Here is a 22,914-nt window from a genome sequence, read left to right on the forward strand (position 1 = left end):
CCAGTAGATGATGATGATGATGATGATACAGGAGAAGGACCCTCAACATTTCCTGACATAAAATCAAGAGTCAAAGCAACTGGCACAAGATCAGAAGCCAATATTGAGTCCTTCTCCCTGAAGGACCTGCGTGGCCTAAAGAAGGATTACACCCGACGATCTGATGAATCCATAATCAGCTAGTTAGTCCATCTTTGAGATGCTGCAGGCGAAGCTACAATTCTGGACGGCACAAAAGCGAGGCATTTAGGATCCCTGTCACATAATCCTGTCATCGACCAAGGCATGATGAGGGGGGCTAACCCTCACAGCCTCTGGGCACGGGTCTTGGACAGTGTAGCACAAAGATACCTGTGTGCCGATGATCTCTACATGCAACAAACGCAGTAGAAGACCATAAAACAAAGAATTCAACGCTTAAGAGAAATGGCAGTGGCAGAGATTATATTCTCAAATGACATAACAACTAGGAATCCAGACTTGGTACCATGTACATCTGTGATGTAGCAAAAACTAGTACGACTTGGGCCACATGAATATGCATCTGCTCTAGCTATCATGAACGGGATGACACGGATGAGACCGTGCTTGACATAGCAAGGAAGCTCCGAGCTTATGCAGATGCTGTACATGGCCCAACACATGCCAGAATCGCAGCGGTGGAAACACGTCTGCAGAGATTAGAAGATAAGATAGAGGAGAATCATAAGAAGCTCAGAGAGGAGATTAAAGAAAACCTTCTCCAAATCTCGGCAGTACAGATCAGAGGTTCTGGTACCCAACGCAGACGTTCCCCGGATGGAGAGAGAAGGTACACCCCACGAGCTGAGCTGTGGTTCTTCCTGCGTGATTGTGGAGAAAACATGAGGCTATGGGATGGAAAATCCACCGCTGCTCTGGCCCGAAGGGTGCGTGAATTGAAGGAAGACAGGGCTCAGAGAGGAAGTTCCACCATAAGGAAAGCAGCTCCAGTTGCCCATAGCCGAACTGCCAGGTATGATGATGATGATGACATGTCTAATCCCCTTGAAGGAACCTCTAAGACATATGCCCACGGAAAGAAGGATAACCAGGCTTAGAGGGGCCCTGCCTCTAGCCAGGTAGAGGCTAGGGAAAATCGTGTTTTCTGGACGGTGTGGATTCGTTGGCCTGGCACATCGGAACCACAAGAGTATAAAGCTTTGGTCGACACTGGTGCACAGTGTACCATAATTCCATCAAGACACGTGGGGACAGAATCCGTTTCTATTGCTGGTGTGACAGGGGGATAACAAGACTTCACTTTGGTGGAAGCTGATGTGAGCTTGACTGGGAATGAGTGGAAGAAACATCCTATTGTGACTGGCCCAGAGGCCCCATGTATCCTGGGCATAGATTATCTGCGAAGTGGGTATTTCAAAGACCCAAAAGGACTGAGGTGGGCATTTGGGATAGCAGCTGTAGTGACAGAGGGCGTCCAGCAATTGAATACCTTGCCTGGACTGTCTGAGAATCCATCTACAGTAGGGCTTCTGAAGGGAGAAGAGCAACAGGTACCAATTGCCACTTCCACAGTGCATCGTCGACAGTATAGAACCACTCGAGATGCTGTGATTCCCATCCATAAGATGATCCGAGAGCTAGAGAGCCAAGGGGTGGTCAGCAAGACCCACTCACCCTTCAACAGCCCCATCTGGCCTGTGCGTAAATCTGAAGGAGAATGGAGACTGACGGTGGACTACCGTGCATTGAATGAAGTGACACCACCATTGAGCGCTGCTGTGCCGGACATGCTGGAACTCCAGTACGAGCTGGAGTCCAAGGCAGCGAAGTGGTATGCCACTATTGATATTGCTAATGCATTTTTCTCCATTCCTCTGGCAGCAGAATGCAGGCCTCAGTTTGCTTTCACCTGGAGGGGCGTGCAGTACACCTGGAACCGACTGCCCCAGGGGTGGAAACACAGTCCCACTATCTGCCATGGACTGATCCAAACTGCATTAGAGGAGGGTGAGGCTCCAGAACATCTGCAATACATCGATGATATCATTGTGTGGGGGAAAACGGCAACAGAAGTGTTTGAGAAAGGAGAGAAAATAATCCAGATTCTCCTGAAAGCCGGCTTTGCCATCAAGAAGAGCAAAGTCAAGGGACCTGCTCGAGAGATCCAGTTCCTTGGAGTGAAGTGGCAAGATGGACGGCGTCAGATTCCCACCGATGTCATCAATAAGATCACAGCTATGTCCCCACCAACCAGCAAAAAGGAAACACAAGCTTTCCTAGGCGCCATAGGGTTTTGGAGAATGCACATTCCGGAGTATAGCCAGATTGTGAGCCCTCTCTACCTGGTCACCCGCAAGAAGAACGATTTCCACTGGGGCCCTGAACAGCAGCAAGCCTTTGCCCAGATCAAGCAGGAGATTGCTCATGCTGTAGCCCTTGGCCCAGTCAGGACAGGACCAGATGTGAAGAACGTGCTCTACTCTGCAGCCGGGAACCATGGCCTGTCCTGGAGCCTTTGGCAGAAGGTGCCTGGTGAGACTCGAGGCCGACCATTAGGATTCTGGAGTTGAAGCTATAGAGGGTCTGAAGCCAGCTACACTCCTACAGAGAAGGAAATTTTGGCAGCCTATGAAGGAGTTCAAGCCGCCTCGGAGGTGATTGGCACGGAAGCACAACTCCTCCTGGCACCCCGACTACCAGTGCTGGGGTGGATGTTCAAAGGAAAGGTTCCTACTACCCACCACGCCACCGACGCCACATGGAGCAAATGGATTGCCCTCATCACCCAGCGCGCCTGTATTGGAAACCTGAATCGCCCTGAGATTTTAGAGATAATTACGAACTGGCCAGAAGGTGAAAACTTTAGTCTCACTGACGATGAGGAGCAGGTACAAGCGACAAGAGCTGAAGAAGCTCCACCCTATAACCAACTACCAGCAGAGGAAACACGCTACGCTCTTTTCACTGACGGTTCTTGTCGCATCGTAGGGATGAACCGGAAGTGGAAAGCAGCCGTATGGAGCCCCACACGACAGGTTGCACAAGCTACCGAAGGAGAAGGTGGATCGAGCCAACTTGCTGAACTCAAGGCCGTTCAGCTGGCCCTGGACATTGCTGAAAGGGAGAGGTGGCCAAAGCTCTACCTTTATACTGATTCATGGATGGTAGCCAATGCTCTATGGGGCTGGCTGGGAAGGTGGAGAAAAGCCAACTGGCAACGTAAAGGAAAACCAATCTGGGCTGCTGATATATGGAAAGACATTGCCTCTCGGGTGGAGAAACTAACGGTGAAAGTCCGTCATGTAGATGCCCATGTCCCCAAAAGTCGGGCTAATGAGGAACACCGAAACAACAAGCAGGTAGATCAGGCAGCGAGAATAGAAGTGTCAAAGATAGACTTAGATTGGCACCATAAGGGGGAGTTGTTCCTGGCTCGATGGGCTCACGATGCCTCGGGTCATCAGGGCAGAGATGCCACCTACAAGTGGGCACGAGACCGAGGGGTGGATCTAACCATGGACAGTATTTCTCAGGTTATCCACGACTGTGAGACGTGCTGCCATCAAACAGGCCAAGCGGGTGAAGCCCCTGTGGTATGGGGGGCGGTGGTCCAAGTACAAGTATGAGGAGACCTGGCAGATTGACTACATCACACTGCCCCAGACACGCCAAGGCAAGCACTACGTGCTGACCATGGTGGAAGCCACCACTGGATGGCTAGAGACCTACCCTGTACCTCATGCCACTGCCCGGAACACCATCTTAGGCCTGGAAAAGCAAGTCCTATGGAGACATGGCACACCTGAAAGGATTGAATCTGACAACGGCACCCATTTCAAGAACGGCCTTATCAACACCTGGGCCAGAGAACATGGTATCGAATGGATATATCATATCCCCTATCATGCTCCAGCTGCTGGCAAAGTTGAACGGTGCAACGGACTCCTTAAGACTACCCTGAAGGCACTTGGTAGGGGAACATTTAGAAACTGGGAAAATAACCTAGCAAAAGCAACCTGGATGGTCAACACCCGAGGGTCCATCAATCGAGCTGGCCCTGCCCAGTCTGAACCCTTGCACACAATAGATGGAGATAAAGTCCCTGTGGTACATATAAAGGGTATTTTAAGGAAAGTTGTCTGGATTAATCCCACCTCAGGCAGAGACAAACCCATCCGTGGGATTGTTTTTGCTCAAGGACCTGGTTACACTTGGTGGGTAATGCAGAAAGATGGGGAAACCCGTTGTGTACCACAGGGAAACCTGGTCTTAAGTGAAAACTGAGTATAAGATTTCATTGTGACACAGATGGAAATAGAATAAGGGGTGGATAATGTCCTAGCTTGTAAAATAAGCATGTATTCTATTTTGCCATCTGTTGGGGGTTAGGCAGTTTTTTCTTATCTCTTTCAGGAACAATGACACTGCCAGGAAGACAATGTCCTGCTAATGGCCTATTGAATTACTCACTGTGGCTAGTAAAATTAGTTACATCATCCCATTGAGAAATGCTCCACCCAGAGGGAGGAGCCAAGCATCCCTGCCACCATAAAACAAGCATTTCTGAGACCACAGACAGCCTTCTTCGCTGGATTTCCGAGAGGAATCAGGAACCGAGGCCCAGCTACTCCTTCGCCGCATTTTCGGAAGGGATCTACACCCTTCTGCAGATCGCCGCTCCAGGAGGAGCAGCCACCATCTGGCTGGACTGCTATCAGCACCCTGACTTCTCAGGGTGCCAGGTTTTTCTCACTCTGCCAGTGGTTGTTTTGCTTGTGTTAAATTACATTGTTACTTAGTTGGTTTTTTTTCTTCCAGTAAAGAACTGTTATTCCCGTTTCCCATATCTTTGCCTGAGAGCCTTTTTTTAATTCTGAAGTTGTGATAATTCGGAGGGAGGGGGTTTACCTTCTCCATTTCACAGGAGGCTTTTGCCTTCCTTCACAGGCTCCTGTCTTTTCAAACCAAGACAGGCTATAAGGTTTGTGCTGGGTCCCTGGAGCAGTGGGAACACCCCACAGGGAGATGCACATCAGGAAATGGGTGCATAAAAGGCCTGAAGTGTGACCAGCTTTGGTGAAGGGTTCCATAGGAAATACTATTTTTATTGAGATTTTGGACAATTTGAGGCTCCTTCTCGTGTCCTTTGCCCGATGAACATTCCCCTTTGCAAGAGCCTGGGGAATGCAGAGCTCACACAATGAAAATCCCTGATCATTATATCTCTTTTCTGTTCTTTGATGTTGTCATCCCTGCAGGAGTCAGAGGAAGAGAATATGTGTGACTGCCTGGCTTTAACGTTGTGCCAGGAGCAATGCCATGGGGAAGCTGGTCAGTGGAGCATCTGAGAAGTGTGTGGTACATCAGTGATGTCCTACTACTGATCTTTGCACAGAGATGAAAAAGTATCAGTTTGCATGGCCTGAATGTCTGGTTCTGGAAATTCTGCATTGCACGAGATGTGCTGAGTTCATCTGGCTCTGAAATATCATCTCTGCACCTTAGCCAGGAACAGCATCAGAGTTCTGAACAGATTCATCAAAATCAGTCATAACCCAGAGGCAAACCTTGACAATACACATCTATGGCAGGTGAGGAGACCAAAAGCTTCCATTCTTGTTCTTGGAGAATGAATTCAGCAATAAAATAATCCTCTCTCTTGGCATTAAAATATTTTAGTTTCAGCTCTGCCACAGACTGTCAGTGTCAAGTATTTCTCTGGATGCTTGCGGGTAGGTTCTCCCCCTGGAGCTCTCTGCAGGTTGGTGCTAATTCCAGATGTTCCCTCAGGTTCACATGTTTTGCTGCCTGAGCAGAGTGTGCAGAACAGGGATTACGAGCACTGACATTTGCTGTGCTAGAAAGTGCAAGGGACAAATTTGTGCCAATTAACTTCACACCTTGAGCTAGGAGGATCAATTCTTGTTGTGCTCAGCAGAGTCTGGGGAGAGAGGGGGTTTCCAAAGGAAATCTTGGTCCATGTAGGGCTGAGGCTCCCTCCAGGCTGGCTCCAGCCCCTCAGGGTGCCCAGGAGCAGGGCTTGCCCACAGCCCAGTGCTCCCTCCTTAGCCCTGGGGCTGCCCAGGGAAGAGCCATGGCTGAGGCTCTGCAGGAGCACAGAGGCTCAGCCCTGCTCCAACATGGGATCCATGAGCCAGGGCACGCTGGGCTTTGCCCCTACAGCTCCCAAGTGTGTCCAGAGAAACTGCAAGGAGAGGCTCACCTCTGTCAGGGGAACCCCTCTGTGCACAGGGACCCCCACTCCTGGGGTGGCTGTGCCAGGGACCTCCAGCCCTGGGAACATGGAGCAAGTGGAAAGCACAACTTTGCAAAATGCTGCCTGTGCCTGAAGCAAATGCAAAGAGAACTGGGGTGTGAAAAATAAAATTTGTTTATTACAGAAGAACAGCAGCAAAAATAGAGAACATATTTACATTGTAAGAATATTTGTAACAATAACAATCGATAGAACATATATACAGAAAAACCTATCTAACAAAAAATATATGAAACATATTTACAGAAGACAAAAAGCCCTAAAACCTATATCCTAATGACAACACCAAAGTGTAAAACATATGTACAAAAAGGTGGCATCTCTGTCCATGATGTCCTTTGCACCTGGAAGAAAAGCAAATGCCACGGTCACTCCAGTCAGGCACAGAGGGCACTTGCATGTGCCCCCAGGCTGGCAGACACTGGCCCAGCAGCAGGACTCTGCTACCAGAACTGAGCCGGGCTGGGTCTGGCATGGAGCTTGTGTGGAGCAAAGCAGGCACAGGACAGGCTGCGGATGGCCACCAGAATCCAGTGCCCTGGGTACAATGTCCCTGAGCAGGGAGCACCCAGCCCAGCCCCAGCCTGGCAGCAGGAGACCCACTCTGCCTGTCCTGCTGCTGGCATTGCTCTTCATGCCAAGATCATGGCCTCTTCCTCACCTTTTTAATCAATGTCCATGTCCTCAATGGACTCTTCCATATCCACATCCATCTCTTCTTCCACCGTCACCTCCACCTCCACCTCCATCTCCTCCTCCCCAGTGTCTTCTCCCTCCGTCTCCATGTCCTCCTCTCTATCAATCTCTATATCCACCTCCATCTCCTCTTCTCCATCTGGGACAGCCTGCAGAGGCAGCAAAACCTCAGATTGGGCTCCCTGTCCCACTCCATCCCCACAGAGCTCCAGCCCACCCGGGCAGGTGGGGAGTGTCCACCTCCATGGAATGGCACCATACCTTCCTCAGGACAAATGGGAGCATCCTGCAGGGCTGGATGACAAAATCCAGGCACTAAGAATCTTTCAGGACTGAGGAAAGGTGACAAGCAGAGTGGGCAGGAGCAGGGTGAAGAGCGTGCAAACACAGCGGCCAAGGCTTGTGTTGTGCCCTTTGCTGGGCGCTGGACGTTCCAGCTGGAGTGTGGGCTGTGCCATCACAGTTCCCAGGCTCCATCTGAAGTGGACAGTGGAGACCATGGAATGATGGAGTCCCTGAACGGTTGGGCTTGCAAGGGAGCCTGAAGAACAACATCTTGTTCCCAGCTGAGCAGTCTTCCCCCAGAGCGTGCTGCTCAGGGCCCTGTTGCCAAGGATGGGGCATGCACAGCCTCTGTGCACAGCCTGGGCCAGTGCCCCACCACCCCCAGTGGGAAAGAGCAGCTTCCTTAGATGCAGCTTCAATCAACCTGCTGCAGTTGAAAGCCATCCCCCCTTGTCCTGTCAGCACAGGCCCTGCTGAACACTCTGTCCCCTTCTTTCCTGCAGGACCCTTCCAGTCCTGCACAGCCACAGGGAGGCCTCCCAGTGTCTCCTCTCTCCAGGCTGAGCATCCCCAGCCCCACTTGCCCAGCAGTCAGTCACATCAGGGCCAGTCAAGGCTGCAGGGTAGCAAATAGCAACAGGAATTGAGAGATGCAAGCTTTAGATCCAGGTTTGCCTCTAAATGTACAAAATTAATAACAGTGGAGGGGAAGATGGTGGGACACTGGTTCTGTTCTAACTGGTGATTTATTTTTCTTCTTTTCTGTCATGCTGACCCAGATTTTTCTGTTTGAAAGGAAGCTTGGCACAATGTCCATTGTCTTCTCCATTTGTGAAACACCAAGCGGAGTCTGGGCAGGCTGATATGCAGAGCAAAACCTGAAAATATACTAGTGATCCTGAGCCTGGGGGATGCAGCTAAACCCAGCCAAAAGGAATTTCTGGAAAGCTGATCCTGGTTTACATTATCTTGAGTTTGGCTTTGGCAACTTCACCAGTCATTTATGAAAAAGCAAACAAAAAACTCAAACCAAATCAGACAAAAACCCAAATCAATCAAACAAACAAACCCATGCAGCAAACCAATCAAACAAATAGATAAAAAACCCCAAATAAAACCAAAGGAAATGAAGAGATAGTATTAGTTGCAAGGATAGCACAGCAGGCAAATGGCTGCTTGCCACAGGATCACCATCAAAAGCCACATAGAACAGCTGCTCCAAAATATACCCAAGAGGAGAAAAGGAAAAAGTGATGCATGGCAACTTTGGGGGCAGCTCCACATTCAGGTGAAGGATGAGCACGCAGTGGTACAGATCCAGCATTGCCCACCGTCCAGGCTGCTGTTTGCTCCTGATGAAAGCCCCTTGCAGGACTGTGGCCCCTCTCAGTGCAGTGTCAGTCACTGCCAGAGCTCTCAGCTGAGCCACTGGCATTTGCAGAGTGACATCCAGCCGCAATCCTGCTGCCTGCTGAGCATCTGTGGAAGATCCTGAGCATCTTCATGCCTAGGACCACAAAACAGCTCAGGATTTCTCTGAACGGCTTTTCAGGGGGGGTTTCCATATCCCCGTGAGATCTGCTCATCCTTCAACATGTATGACTTGATGTACAATGATGCATTTGTGTTCCTTTCCTTCCTCCTGTGTGCCAGTGAGAAACCATCCATGGGAATGGAGGAAGTTGTGTGCAGGGCAATGTATTCCTGGCTTGCCATTTTGCTTCACTGTCACTCATCTGAACATGGTCCTTATCTAAGAAGGACTTAGAACTTGCAACAAGTGATAAATTAACCTGCTCCACTCTCCTTAGCATGGGTGTGATGAGTGTTAAGGAAAGCAGCGAGCGCTTGCCAGGATGGGAGCCTGTTCTTTGCCAGGAAGGAGGGAGAAAATCTTGCTTGGAGTAAATAAAGCAACTCTGCTTCCCCAGGAAGAGAAGCAATTAAACATGTGAGTGCTGCATGGGATGATTTGCACAAGGATTGTCTACAATGCAGGAATGTTCCCAATAAACCATGCTTCTCCTGACCTTCATTTTTCTGGGTTTCCACCACATGATAGAAGAGACAATCAATGAAAAAAAAGCAAAGCAACTTGTGGGGAGACGTTTTTTCCTTTCTTCAGGCTTCCTCTTTCTTTTGTTCCCTCCAGAGCTCTCACTACATTTCTGCTGTGGTTTGGAGCACGTGCTTCCCTGGGCTTCTTTTGGCTCTGGGTGTCATGGACACTCTTAATTGTGGATTTTTTCCCCTTCATCTACTTCTGACCTCCAGCCCTGGGAACCTGGAGCAAGTGGAAACTACACCTTGGCAATATGCTGCCTGTGCCTGAAGCAAATGCAAGGAGAACTGGGGTGTGAAAAATAAAATTTGTTTATTAGAGAAGAACAGCAGCAAAAATACAGAATAGATTTACATTGCAAGAATATTTGTAACAACAACAATCGATAGAACATATATACAGAAAAACCTATCTAACAAAAAATATATGAAACGTATTTACAGAAGACAAAAAGCCCTAAAACTAATATCCTAAAGACAACATCAAAGTGTAAAACGTATGTAGAAAAAGGTGGCATCTCCCTCCATGATGTCCATCGCACCTGGAAGAAAAGCAAATGCCACGGTCACTCCAGTCAGGCACAGAGGGCTCTTGCATGTGCCCCCAGGTTGGCACATGCTGGCCCAGCAGCAGGACTCTGCTACCAGAACTGAGCCTGGCTGGGTCTGGGACGGAGCTTGTGTGGAGCAAAGCAGGCACAGGACAGGCTGTGGATGGCCACCAGAATCCAGTGCACTGGGTACAATGTCCCTGAGCAGGGAGCACCCAGCCCAGCCCCAGCCTGGCAGCAGGAGACCCACTCTGCCTGTCCTGCTGCTGTCACTGCTCTTCATGCCAAGATCATGGCCTCTTCCTCACCTTTTTAATCAATGTCCATGTCCTCAATGGACTCTTCCATATCCACATCCATCTCTTCTTCCACCGTCACCTCCACCTCCACCTCCACCTCCTCCTCCCCAGTGTCTGCTCCCTCCGTCTCCATGTCCTCCTCTCTATCAATCTCTATATCCACCTCCATCTCCTCTTCTCCATCTGGGACAGCCTGCAGAGGCAGCAAAACCTCAGAGTGGGCTCCCTGTCCCACTCCATCCCCACAGAGCTCCAGCCCACCCGGGCAGGTGGGGAGTGTCCACCTCCATGGAATGGCACCATACCTTCCTCAGGACAAATGGGAGCATCCTGCAGGGCTGGATGACAAAATCCAGGCACTAAGGATCTTTCAGGACTGAGGAAAGCTGACAAGCAGAGTGGGCAGGAGCAGGGTGAAGAGCATGCAAACACAGCGGCCAAGGGTTGTGTTGTGCCCTTTGCTGGGCGCTGGACGTTCCAGCTGTAGCGTGGGCTGTGACATCACAGTTCCCAGGCTCCATCTGAAGTGGACACTGGAGACCATGGAATGATGGAGTCCCTGAACGGTTTGGCTTGCAAGGGAGCCTGAAGAACAACATCTTGTTCCCAGCTGAGCAGTCTTTCCCCAGAGCGTGCTGCTCAGGGCCCTGTTCCCAAGGATGGGGCATGCACAGCCTCTGTGCACAGCCTGGGCCAGTGCCCCACCAGCCCCAGTGGAAAAGAGCAGCTTCCTTAGATGCAGCTTCAATCAACCTGCTGCAGTTGAAAGCCATCCCCCCTTGTCCTGTCAGCACAGGCCCTGCTGAACACTCTGTCCCCTTCTTTCCTGCAGGACCCTTCCAGTCCTGCAGAGCCACAGTGAGGCCGCCCAGTGTCTCCTCTCTCCAGGCTGAGCATCCCCAGCCCCACTTGCCCAGCACTCAGTCACATCAGGGCGAGTCAAGGCTGAAGGGTAGCAAATAGCATCAGGAACTGAGAGATGCAAGCTTTAGACCCAGGTTTGCCTCTAAATGTACACAATTAATAACAGTGGAGGGGAAGATGGTGGGACACTGGTTCTGTTCTAACTGGTGATTTATTTGCTTTTTCTTCTTTTCTGTCATGCTGACCCAGGTTTTTCAGTTTGAAAGGAAGCTCGGCACAATGTCCATTGTCTTCTCCATTTGTGAAACACCAAGTGGAGTCTGGGCAGGCTGATATGCAGAGCAAAACCTGAAAATATACTAGTGATCCTGAGCCTGGGGGATGCAGCTAAACCCAGCCAAAAGGAATTTCTGGAAAGCTGATCCTGGTTTACATTATCTTGTGTTTGGCTTTGCCAACTTCACCAGTCATTTATGAAAAAGCAAACAAAAAACTCAAACCAAATCAGACAAAAACCCAAATCAATCAAACAAACAAACAAACAAACAAACCCATGCAGCAAACCAATCAAACAAATAGATAAAAAACCCCAAATAAAACCAAAGGAAATGAAGAGATAGTATTAGTTGCAAGGATAGCACAGCAGGCAAATGGCTGCTTGCCACAGGATCACCATCAAAAGCCACATAGAACAGCTGCTCCAAAATATACCCAAGAGGAGAAAAGGAAAAAGTGATGCATGGCAACTTTGGGGGCAGCTCCACATTCAGGTGAAGGATGAGCACGCAGTGGTACAGATCCAGCATTGCCCACCGTCCAGGCTGCTGTTTGCTCCTGATGAAAGCCCCTTGCAGGACTGTGGCCCCTCTCAGTGCAGTGTCAGTCACTGCCAGAGCTCTCAGCTGAGCCACTGGCATTTGCAGAGTGACATCCAGCCGCAATCCTGCTGCCTGCTGAGCATCTGTGGAAGATCCTGAGCATCTTCATGCCTAGGACCACAAAACAGCTCAGGATTTCTCTGAACGGCTTTTCAGGGGGGGTTTCCATATCCCCGTGAGATCTGCTCATCCTTCAACATGTATGACTTGATGTACAATGATGCATTTGTGTTCCTTTCCTTCCTCCTGTGTGCCAGTGAGAAACCATCCATGGGAATGGAGGAAGTTGTGTGCAGGGCAATGTATTCCTGGCTTGCCATTTTGCTTCACTGTCACTCATCTGAACATGGTCCTTATCTAAGAAGGACTTAGAACTTGCAACAAGTGATAAATTAACCTGCTCCACTCTCCTTAGCATGGGTGTGATGAGTGTTAAGGAAAGCAGCGAGCGCTTGCCAGGATGGGAGCCTGTTCTTTGCCAGGAAGGAGGGAGAAAATCTTGCTTGGAGTAAATAAAGCAACTCTGCTTCCCCAGGAAGAGAAGCAATTAAACATGTGAGTGCTGCATGGGATGATTTGCACAAGGATTGTCTACAATGCAGGAATGTTCCCAATAAACCATGCTTCTCCTGACCTTCATTTTTCTGGGTTTCCACCACATGATAGAAGAGACAATCAATGAAAAAAAAGCAAAGCAACTTGTGGGGAGACGTTTTTTCCTTTCTTCAGGCTTCCTCTTTCTTTTGTTCCCTCCAGAGCTCTCACTACATTTCTGCTGTGGTTTGGAGCACGTGCTTCCCTGGGCTTCTTTTGGCTCTGGGTGTCATGGACACTCTTAATTGTGGATTTTTTCCCCTTCATCTACTTCTGACCTCCAGCCCTGGGAACCTGGAGCAAGTGGAAACTACACCTTGGCAATATGCTGCCTGTGCCTGAAGCAAATGCAAGGAGAACTGGGGCGTGAAAAATAAAATTTGTTTATTAGAGAAGAACAGCAGCAAAAATACAGAATAGATTTACATTGCAAGAATATTTGTAACAACAACAATCGATAGAACATATATACAGAAAAACCTATCTAACAAAAAATATATGAAACGTATTTACAGAAGACAAAAAGCCCTAAAACTAATATCCTAAAGACAGCATCAAAGTGTAAAACGTATGTAGACAAAGGTGGCATCTCCCTCCATGATGTCCATTGCACCTGGAAGAAAAGCAAATGCCACGGTCACTCCAGTCAGGCACAGAGGGCTCTTGCATGGGCCCCCAGGCTGGCACATGCTGGCCCAGCAGCAGGACTCTGCTACCAGAACTGAGCCTGGCTGGGTCTGGCATGGAGCTTGTGTGGAGCAAGCAGGCACAGGACAGGCTGTGGATGGCCACCAGAATCCAGTGCCCTGGGTACAATGTCCCTGAGCAGGGAGCACCCAGCCCAGCCCCAGCCTGGCAGCAGGAGACCCACTCTGCCTGTCCTGCTGCTGTCACTGCTCTTCATGCCAAGATCATGGCCTCTTCCTCACCTTTTTAATCAATGTCCATGTCCTCAATGGACTCTTCCATATCCACATCCATCTCTTCTTCCACCGTCACCTCCACCTCCACCTCCACCTCCTCCTCCCCAGTGTCTGCTCCCTCCGTCTCCATGTCCTCCTCTCTATCAATCTCTATATCCACCTCCATCTCCTCTTCTCCATCTGGGACAGCCTGCAGAGGCAGCAAAACCTCAGAGTGGGCTCCCTGTCCCACTCCATCCCCACAGAGCTCCAGCCCACCCGGGCAGGTGGGGAGTGTCCACCTCCATGGAATGGCACCATACCTTCCTCAGGACAAATGGGAGCATCCTGCAGGGCTGGATGACAAAATCCAGGCACTAAGGATCTTTCAGGACTGAGGAAAGCTGACAAGCAGAGTGGGCAGGAGCAGGGTGAAGAGCATGCAAACACAGCGGCCAAGGGTTGTGTTGTGCCCTTTGCTGGGCGCTGGACGTTCCAGCTGTAGCGTGGGCTGTGACATCACAGTTCCCAGGCTCCATCTGAAGTGGACACTGGAGACCATGGAATGATGGAGTCCCTGAACGGTTTGGCTTGCAAGGGAGCCTGAAGAACAACATCTTGTTCCCAGCTGAGCAGTCTTTCCCCAGAGCGTGCTGCTCAGGGCCCTGTTCCCAAGGATGGGGCATGCACAGCCTCTGTGCACAGCCTGGGCCAGTGCCCCACCAGCCCCAGTGGAAAAGAGCAGCTTCCTTAGATGCAGCTTCAATCAACCTGCTGCAGTTGAAAGCCATCCCCCCTTGTCCTGTCAGCACAGGCCCTGCTGAACACTCTGTCCCCTTCTTTCCTGCAGGACCCTTCCAGTCCTGCAGAGCCACAGTGAGGCCGCCCAGTGTCTCCTCTCTCCAGGCTGAGCATCCCCAGCCCCACTTGCCCAGCACTCAGTCACATCAGGGCCAGTCAAGGCTGAAGGGTAGCAAATAGCATCAGGAACTGAGAGATGCAAGCTTTAGACCCAGGTTTGCCTCTAAATGTACACAATTAATAACAGTGGAGGGGAAGATGGTGGGACACTGGTTCTGTTCTAACTGGTGATTTATTTGCTTTTTCTTCTTTTCTGTCATGCTGACCCAGGTTTTTCAGTTTGAAAGGAAGCTCGGCACAATGTCCATTGTCTTCTCCATTTGTGAAACACCAAGTGGAGTCTGGGCAGGCTGATATGCAGAGCAAAACCTGAAAATATACTAGTGATCCTGAGCCTGGGGGATGCAGCTAAACCCAGCCAAAAGGAATTTCTGGAAAGCTGATCCTGGTTTACATTATCTTGTGTTTGGCTTTGCCAACTTCACCAGTCATTTATGAAAAAGCAAACAAAAAACTCAAACCAAATCAGACAAAAACCCAAATCAATCAAACAAACAAACAAACAAACAAACCCATGCAGCAAACCAATCAAACAAATAGATAAAAAACCCCAAATAAAACCAAAGGAAATGAAGAGATAGTATTAGTTGCAAGGATAGCACAGCAGGCAAATGGCTGCTTGCCACAGGATCACCATCAAAAGCCACATAGAACAGCTGCTCCAAAATATACCCAAGAGGAGAAAAGGAAAAAGTGATGCATGGCAACTTTGGGGGCAGCTCCACATTCAGGTGAAGGATGAGCACGCAGTGGTACAGATCCAGCATTGCCCACCCTCCAGGCTGCTGTTTGCTCCTGATGAAAGCCCCTTGCAGGACTGTGGCCCCTCTCAGTGCAGTGTCAGTCACTGCCAGAGCTCTCAGCTGAGCCACTGGCATTTGCAGAGTGACATCCAGCCGCAATCCTGCTGCCTGCTGAGCATCTGTGGAAGATCCTGAGCATCTTCATGCCTAGGACCACAAAACAGCTCAGGATTTCTCTGAACGGCTTTTCAGGGGGGGTTTCCATATCCCCGTGAGATCTGCTCATCCTTCAACATGTATGACTTGATGTACAATGATGCATTTGTGTTCCTTTCCTTCCTCCTGTGTGCCAGTGAGAAACCATCCATGGGAATGGAGGAAGTTGTGTGCAGGGCAATGTATTCCTGGCTTGCCATTTTGCTTCACTGTCACTCATCTGAACATGGTCCTTATCTAAGAAGGACTTAGAACTTGCAACAAGTGATAAATTAACCTGCTCCACTCTCCTTAGCATGGGTGTGATGAGTGTTAAGGAAAGCAGCGAGCGCTTGCCAGGATGGGAGCCTGTTCTTTGCCAGGAAGGAGGGAGAAAATCTTGCTTGGAGTAAATAAAGCAACTCTGCTTCCCCAGGAAGAGAAGCAATTAAACATGTGAGTGCTGCATGGGATGATTTGCACAAGGATTGTCTACAATGCAGGAATGTTCCCAATAAACCATGCTTCTCCTGACCTTCATTTTTCTGGGTTTCCACCACATGATAGAAGAGACAATCAATGAAAAAAAAGCAAAGCAACTTGTGGGGAGACGTTTTTTCCTTTCTTCAGGCTTCCTCTTTCTTTTGTTCCCTCCAGAGCTCTCACTACATTTCTGCTGTGGTTTGGAGCACGTGCTTCCCTGGGCTTCTTTTGGCTCTGGGTGTCATGGACACTCTTAATTGTGGATTTTTTCCCCTTCATCTACTTCTGACCTCCAGCCCTGGGAACCTGGAGCAAGTGGAAACTACACCTTGGCAATATGCTGCCTGTGCCTGAAGCAAATGCAAGGAGAACTGGGGCGTGAAAAATAAAATTTGTTTATTAGAGAAGAACAGCAGCAAAAATACAGAATAGATTTACATTGCAAGAATATTTGTAACAACAACAATCGATAGAACATATATACAGAAAAACCTATCTAACAAAAAATATATGAAACGTATTTACAGAAGACAAAAAGCCCTAAAACTAATATCCTAAAGACAGCATCAAAGTGTAAAACGTATGTAGACAAAGGTGGCATCTCCCTCCATGATGTCCATTGCACCTGGAAGAAAAGCAAATGCCACGGTCACTCCAGTCAGGCACAGAGGGCTCTTGCATGGGCCCCCAGGCTGGCACATGCTGGCCCAGCAGCAGGACTCTGCTACCAGAACTGAGCCTGGCTGGGTCTGGCATGGAGCTTGTGTGGAGCAAGCAGGCACAGGACAGGCTGTGGATGGCCACCAGAATCCAGTGCCCTGGGTACAATGTCCCTGAGCAGGGAGCACCCAGCCCAGCCCCAGCCTGGCAGCAGGAGACCCACTCTGCCTGTCCTGCTGCTGTCACTGCTCTTCATGCCAAGATCATGGCCTCTTCCTCACCTTTTTAATCAATGTCCATGTCCTCAATGGACTCTTCCATATCCACATCCATCTCTTCTTCCACCGTCACCTCCACCTCCACCTCCACCTCCTCCTCCCCAGTGTCTGCTCCCTCCGTCTCCATGTCCTCCTCTCTATCAATCTCTATATCCACCTCCATCTCCTCTTCTCCATCTGGGACAGCCTGCAGAGGCAGCAAAACCTCAGAGTGGGCTCCCTGTCCCACTCCATCGCCACAGAGCTCCAGCCCACCCGGGCAGGTGGGGGTGTCCACCTCCATGGAATGGCACCATACCTTCCTCAGGACAAATGGGAGCATCCTGCAAGGCTGGATGACAAAATCCAGGCACTAAGGATCTTTCAGGACTGAGGAAAGGTGACAAGCAGAGTGGGCAGGAGCAGGGTGAAGAGCATACGAACACAACGGCCAAGGGTTGTGTTGTGCCCTTTGCTGGGCGCTGGACGTTCCAGCTGGAGCGTGGGCTGTGACATCACAGTTCCCAGGCTCCATCTGAAGTGGACACTGGAGACCATGGAATGATGGAGTCCCTGAACGGTTGGGCTTGCAAGGGAGCCTGAAGAACAACATCTTGTTCCCAGCTGAGCAGTCTTCCCCCAGAGCGTGCTGCTCAGAGCCTTGTTGCCAAGAATGGGGCATGCACAGCCTCTGTGCACAGCCTGGGCCAGTGCCCCACCACCCTCAGTGGGAAAGAGCAGCTTCCTTAGATGCAGCTTCAATCAACCTGCTGCAGTTGAAAGCCATCCCCCCTTGTCCTGTCAGCACAGGCCCTGCTGAACACTCTGTCCCCTTCTTTCCTGCGGGACCCTTCCAGTCCTGCACAGCCACAGTGAGGCCTCCCAGTGTCTCCTCTCTCCAGGCTGAGCATTCCCAGACCCACTTGCCCAGCAGTCAGTCACATCAGGGCGAGTCAAGGCTGAAGGGTAGCAAATAGCATCAGGAACTGAGAGATGCAAGCTTTAGACCCAGGTTTGCCTCTAAATGTACACAATTAATAACAGTGGAGGGGAAGATGGTGGGACACTGGTTCTGTTCTAACTGGTGATTTATTTTTTCTTCTTTTCTATCATGCTGACCCAGATTTTTCTGTTTGAAAGGAAGCTTGTCAAAATGTCCATTGTCTTCTCCATTTGTGAAAGACCAAGCGGAGTCTGGGCAGGCTGATATGCAGAGCAAAACCTGAAAATATACTAGTGATCCTGAGCCTGGGGGATGCAGCTAAACCCAGCCAAAAGGAATTTCTGGAAAGCTGATCCTGGTTTACATTATCTTGAGTTTGGCTTTGCCAACTTCACCAGTCATTTATGAAAAAGCAAACAAAAAACTCAAACCAAATCAGACAAAAACCCAAATCAATCAATCAAACAAACAAACAAACAAACAAACAAACAAACCCATGAAGCAAACCAATCAAACAAATAGATAAAAAACCCCAAATAAAACCAAAGGAAATGAAGAGATATTATTAGTTGCAAGGATAGCACAGCAGGCAAATGGCTGCTTGCCACAGGATCACCATCAAAAGCCACATAGAACAGCTGCTCCAAAATATACCCAAGAGGAGAAAAAGAAAAAGTGATCCATGGCAACTTTGGGGGCAGCACCACATTCAGGTGAAGGATGAGCACGCAGTGGTACAGATCCAGCATTGCCCACCCTCCAGGCTGCTGTTTGCTCCTGATGAAAGCCCCTTGCAGGACTGTGGCCCCTCTCAGTGCAGTGTCAGTCACTGCCAGAGCTCTCAGCTGAGCCACTGGCATTTGCAGAGTGACATCCAGCCGCAATCCTGCTGCCTGCTGAGCATCTGTGGAAGACCCTGAGCATCTTCATGCCTAGGACCACAAAAAAGCTCAGGATTTCTCTGAACTGCTTTTCAGGGGGGGTTTCCATATCCCCGTGAGATCTGCTCATCCTTCAACATGTATGACTTGATGTACAATGATGCATTTGTGTTCCTTTCCTTCCTCCTGTGTGCCAGTGAGAAACCATCCATGGGAATGGAGGAAGTTGTGTGCAGGCAAATTGATTCCTGGCTTGCCATTTTGCTTCACTGTCACTCATCTGAACATGGTCCTTATCTAAGAAGGACTTAGAACTTGCAGGAAGTGATAAATTAACCTGCTCCACTCTCCTTAGCATGGGTGTGATGAGTGTTAAGGAAAGCAGCGAGCGCTTGCCAGGATGGGAGCTTGTTCTTTGCCAGGGAGGAGGGAGAAAATCTTGCTTGGAGTAAATAAAGCAACTCTGCTTCCCCAGGAAGAGAAGCAATTAAACATGTGAGTGCTGCATGGGGTGATTTGCACAAGGATTGTCTACTATGCAGCAATGTTCCCAATAAACCATGCTTCTCCTGACCTTCATCTTTCTGGGTTTCCACCACATGATAGAAGAGACTCTCAATGAAAAAAAGCAAAATACCTTGTGGGGAGACGTTTTTTCCTTTCTTCAGGCTTCCTCTTTCTTTTGTTCCCTCCAGAGCTCTCACTTCATTTCTGCTGTTGTTTGGAGCACGTGCTTCCCTCTTTCCTGATGCCCTGGGCTTCTTTTGGCTCTGGGTGTCATGGACACTCTTAATTGTGGATTTTTATCCCTCCATCTACTTGTGACCTCCAGCCCTGGGAACCTGGAGCAAGTGGAAACCACAACTTGGCAATATGCTGCCTGTGCCTGAAGCAAATGCAAGGAGAACTGGGGTGTGAAAAATAATATTTGTTTATTACAGAAGAACAGCAGCAAAAAAACGGAACATATTTACATTGTAAGAATATTTGTAACAACAACAATCGATAGAACATATATACATAAAAACCTATCTAACAAAAAATATATGAAATGTATTTACAGAAGACAAAAAGCCCTAAAACCTACATCCTAAAGTCAATATCAAAGTGTAAAACGTATATACAAAAAGGTGGCATCTCACTCCATGATGTCCATCGCACCTGGAAGAAAAGCAAATGCCACGGTCACTCCAGTCAGGCACAGAGGGCTCTTGCATGTGCCCCCTGGCTGGCAGACACTGGCCCAGCAGCAGGACTCTGCTACCAGAATTGAGCCTGGCTGGGTCTGGGACGGAGCTTGTGTGGAGCAAAGCAGGCACAGGACAGGCTGTGGATGGCCAACAGAATCCAGTGCCCTGTGTACAATGTCCCTGAGCAGGGAGCACCCAGCCCAGCCCCAGCCTGGCAGCAGGCGACCCACTCTGCCTGTCCTGCTGCTGGCATTGCTCTTCATGCCAAGATCATGGCCTCTTCCTCACCTTTTTAATCAATGTCCATGTCCTCAATGGACTCTTCCATATCCACATCCATCTCTTCTTCCACCGTCACCTCCACCTCCACCTCCATCTCCTCCTCCCCAGTGTCTTCTCCCTCCGTCTCCATGTCCTCCTCTCTATCAATCTCTATATCCACCTCCATCTCCTCTTCTCCATCTGGGACAGCCTGCAGAGGTAGCAAAACCTCAGAGTGGGCTCCCTGTCCCACTCCATCCCCACAGAGCTCCTGCCCACCCGGGCAGGTGGGGAGTGTCCACCTCCATGGAATGGCACCATACCTTCCTCAGGACAAATGGGAGCATCCTGCAGGGCTGGATGACAAAATCCAGGCACTAAGGATCTTTCAGGACTGAGGAAAGCTGACAAGCAGAGTGGGCAGGAGCAGGGTGAAGAGCATGCAAACACAGCGGCCAAGGGTTGGGTTGTGCCCTTTGCTGGGCGCTGGACGTTCCAGCTGGAGCGTGGGCTGTGACATCACAGTTCCCAGGCTCCATCTGAAGTGGACACTGGAGACCATGGAATGATGGAGTCCCTGAACGGTTGGGCTTGCAAGGGAGCCTGAAGAACAACATCTTGTTCCCAGCTGAGCAGTCTTCCCCCAGAGCGTGCTGCTCAGGGCCCTGTTGCCAAGGATGGGGCATGCACAGCCTCTGTGCACAGCCTGGGCCAGTGCCCCACCACCCCCAGTGGAAAAGAGCAGCTTCCTTAGATGCAGCTTCAATCAACCTGCTGCAGTTGAAAGCCATCCCCCCTTGTCCTGTCAGCACAGGCCCTGCTGAACACTCTGTCCCCTTCTTTCCTGCGGGACCCTTCCAGTCCTGCAGAGCCACAGTGAGGCCTCCCAGTGTCTCCTCTCTCCAGGCTGAGCATCCCCAGCCCCACTTGCCCAGCAGTCTGTCATATCATGGCCAGTCAAGGATGCAGGGTAGCAAATAGCATCAGGAACTGAGAGATGCAAGCTTTAGACACTGGTTTGCCTCTAAATGTACACAATTAATAACAGTGGAGAGGAAGATGGTGGGACACTGGTTCTGTTCTAACTGGTGATTTATTTTTTCTTCTTTTCTGTCATGCTGCCCCAGGTTTTTCAGTTTGAAAGGAAGCTTGGCACAATGTCCATTGTCTTCTCCATTTGTGAAACACCAAGCGGAGTCTGGGGAGGCTGATACGCAGAGCAAAACCTGAAAATATACTGGTGATCCTGAGCCTAGGGGATGCAGCTAAACCCAGCCAAAAGGAATTTCTGAAAAGCTGATCCTGGTTTACATTATCTTGAGTTTGGCTTCGCCAACTTCACCAGTCATTTATGAAAAAGCAAACAAAAAACTCAAGCCAAATCAGACAAAAACCCAAACAAACAAACAAACAAACCCATGCAGTAAACCAATCAAACAAATAGATAAAAGAACCCCAAATAAAACCAAAGGAAATGAAGAGTTAGTACTAGTTGTGAGGATAGCACAGCAGGCAAATGGCTGCTTCCCACAGGATCACCATCAAAAGCCACATAGAACAGCTGCTCCAAAATATACCCAAGAGGAGAAAAAGAAAAAGTGATCCATGGCAACTTTGGGGGCAGCTCCACATTCAGGTGAAGGATGAGCACGCAGTGGTACAGATCCAGCATTGCCCACCCTCCAGGCTGCTGTTTGCTCCTGATGAAAGCCCCTTGCAGGACTGTGGCCCCTCTCAGTGCAGTGTCAGTCACTCCCAGAGCTCTCAGCTGAGCCACTGGCATTTGCAGAGTGAAATTCAGCCGCAATCCTACTGCCTGCTGAACATCTGTGGAAGACCCTGAGCATCTTCATGCCTAGGACCACAAAACAGCTCAGGATTTCTCTGAACGGCTTTTCAGGGGGGGTTTCCATATCCCTGTTGAGATCTGTTCATCCCTCAACATGTATGACTTGATATACAATGATGCATTTGTGTTCCTTCCTTCCTTCCTCCTGTGTGCCAGTGAGAAACCATCCATGGGAATGGAGGATGTTGTGTGCAGGGCAATGTATTCCTGGCTTGCCATTTTGCTTCACTGTCACTCATCTGAACATGGTCCTTATCTAAGAAGGACTTTGAAGAAATGGGTAGGAATTTTGGCTCTGAGAGGAGCAGAAAGCATATTTTCTAGACCACATTGCCAGCAGATGCCCTTTCCCTGGCACCACAGTGATTGCCACTCATCTTCCTGGGAAGAATGTCAAGACCCATTCAGAGATCCCAGGTTCAGCTGGCCTTTGGCTTTGTCTGCCTCATTTCACACATCCACTTTCAAGGACCATTAGAAGAGGCACATGTTTGCCTTGCTACCCAGAAGTGCTCTAGTTATTCCCAGGAAAAAAAAAAAAAAACCCACAAAAATTGGCTGTCCCGTGGTGTGGTAGAAATCCCATCACAATTGTGACTCTGTGAGCAAAGACAACCGGTGGTTTTTGGGGCTGTAACAGCTGAGAGTGTGGCAGAGCAGGTTTGATATTGTTTTTAGAGCCCTGAAAACATTGTTCCCAAAACAATCTTTCTCTCCTGTCTTCTGTCATCAACTGTGGAACAGAGGAAATGGAGGGGATCAGAGGTTTGTTTAAATTGGTGCTTTCTTTTTAAGTCTTCAAATAGTGTCAGGTCGATGCGTGATACTTTAGAAATTGGATGAGTAGCACCTATTTCATCCCAGCGAGAGGTGGGATTGAAGACTTCCAACAACAGAAACACTGGATGTGCAAGAGCTCAGTTTTACACCTCTCACACAGGTAACTTGCTGTACTATTTTCAGCAGCCTCAGCCAGATCGATTAAAATACTGCTCCAAACAACAACAGAATGAAAATATTCCACCAAATGGGGAAAAGGAAGAAAAGTGGGCCGCAGCCCTTTCTTCAGAGCTTGTGTTGATTTTGCCAAGTCAGATGCAAACAAGGTTTGCCATGTTTCTTTCCTAGAAAAATGCAGCTAT

At 49.4% G+C, this 22,914-nt stretch overlaps 1 protein-coding gene and 4 long non-coding RNA genes across 5 annotated transcripts in view; 1 reads left to right on the forward strand and 4 right to left on the reverse strand.

Moving 5' to 3' along the window:
* The window catches only part of LOC135291580 (zinc finger protein 883-like), a gene marked incomplete at its 3' end in the record, with an annotated part of 107,037 nt that overhangs the window by 42,360 nt on the left and 41,763 nt on the right, over positions 1–22,914 (forward strand). The gene's annotated exons all lie outside the window — the stretch shown is intronic.
* Positions 6,356–7,370, reverse strand: LOC135291611 (uncharacterized). Its single transcript, XR_010354378.1, has 3 exons — positions 7,217–7,370; positions 6,921–7,104; positions 6,356–6,603 (listed from the first exon to the last, which is right to left on the reverse strand). It is a non-coding gene; the product is annotated as an uncharacterized LOC135291611 (long non-coding RNA).
* On the reverse strand, positions 12,909–13,850 carry LOC135291604 (uncharacterized). The gene is made up of 3 exons (XR_010354372.1): positions 13,713–13,850; positions 13,417–13,600; positions 12,909–13,100 (listed from the first exon to the last, which is right to left on the reverse strand). It is a non-coding gene; the product is annotated as an uncharacterized LOC135291604 (long non-coding RNA).
* Positions 16,122–17,105, reverse strand: LOC135291612 (uncharacterized). The gene is made up of 3 exons (XR_010354379.1): positions 16,968–17,105; positions 16,673–16,856; positions 16,122–16,356 (listed from the first exon to the last, which is right to left on the reverse strand). It is a non-coding gene; the product is annotated as an uncharacterized LOC135291612 (long non-coding RNA).
* On the reverse strand, positions 19,501–20,393 carry LOC135291603 (uncharacterized). The gene is made up of 3 exons (XR_010354371.1): positions 20,247–20,393; positions 19,951–20,134; positions 19,501–19,633 (listed from the first exon to the last, which is right to left on the reverse strand). It is a non-coding gene; the product is annotated as an uncharacterized LOC135291603 (long non-coding RNA).

Source organism: Passer domesticus (genome assembly GCF_036417665.1).
Source record: "Passer domesticus isolate bPasDom1 chromosome 8 unlocalized genomic scaffold, bPasDom1.hap1 SUPER_8_unloc_1, whole genome shotgun sequence".
Classification (NCBI taxonomy): domain Eukaryota; kingdom Metazoa; phylum Chordata; class Aves; order Passeriformes; family Passeridae; genus Passer; species Passer domesticus.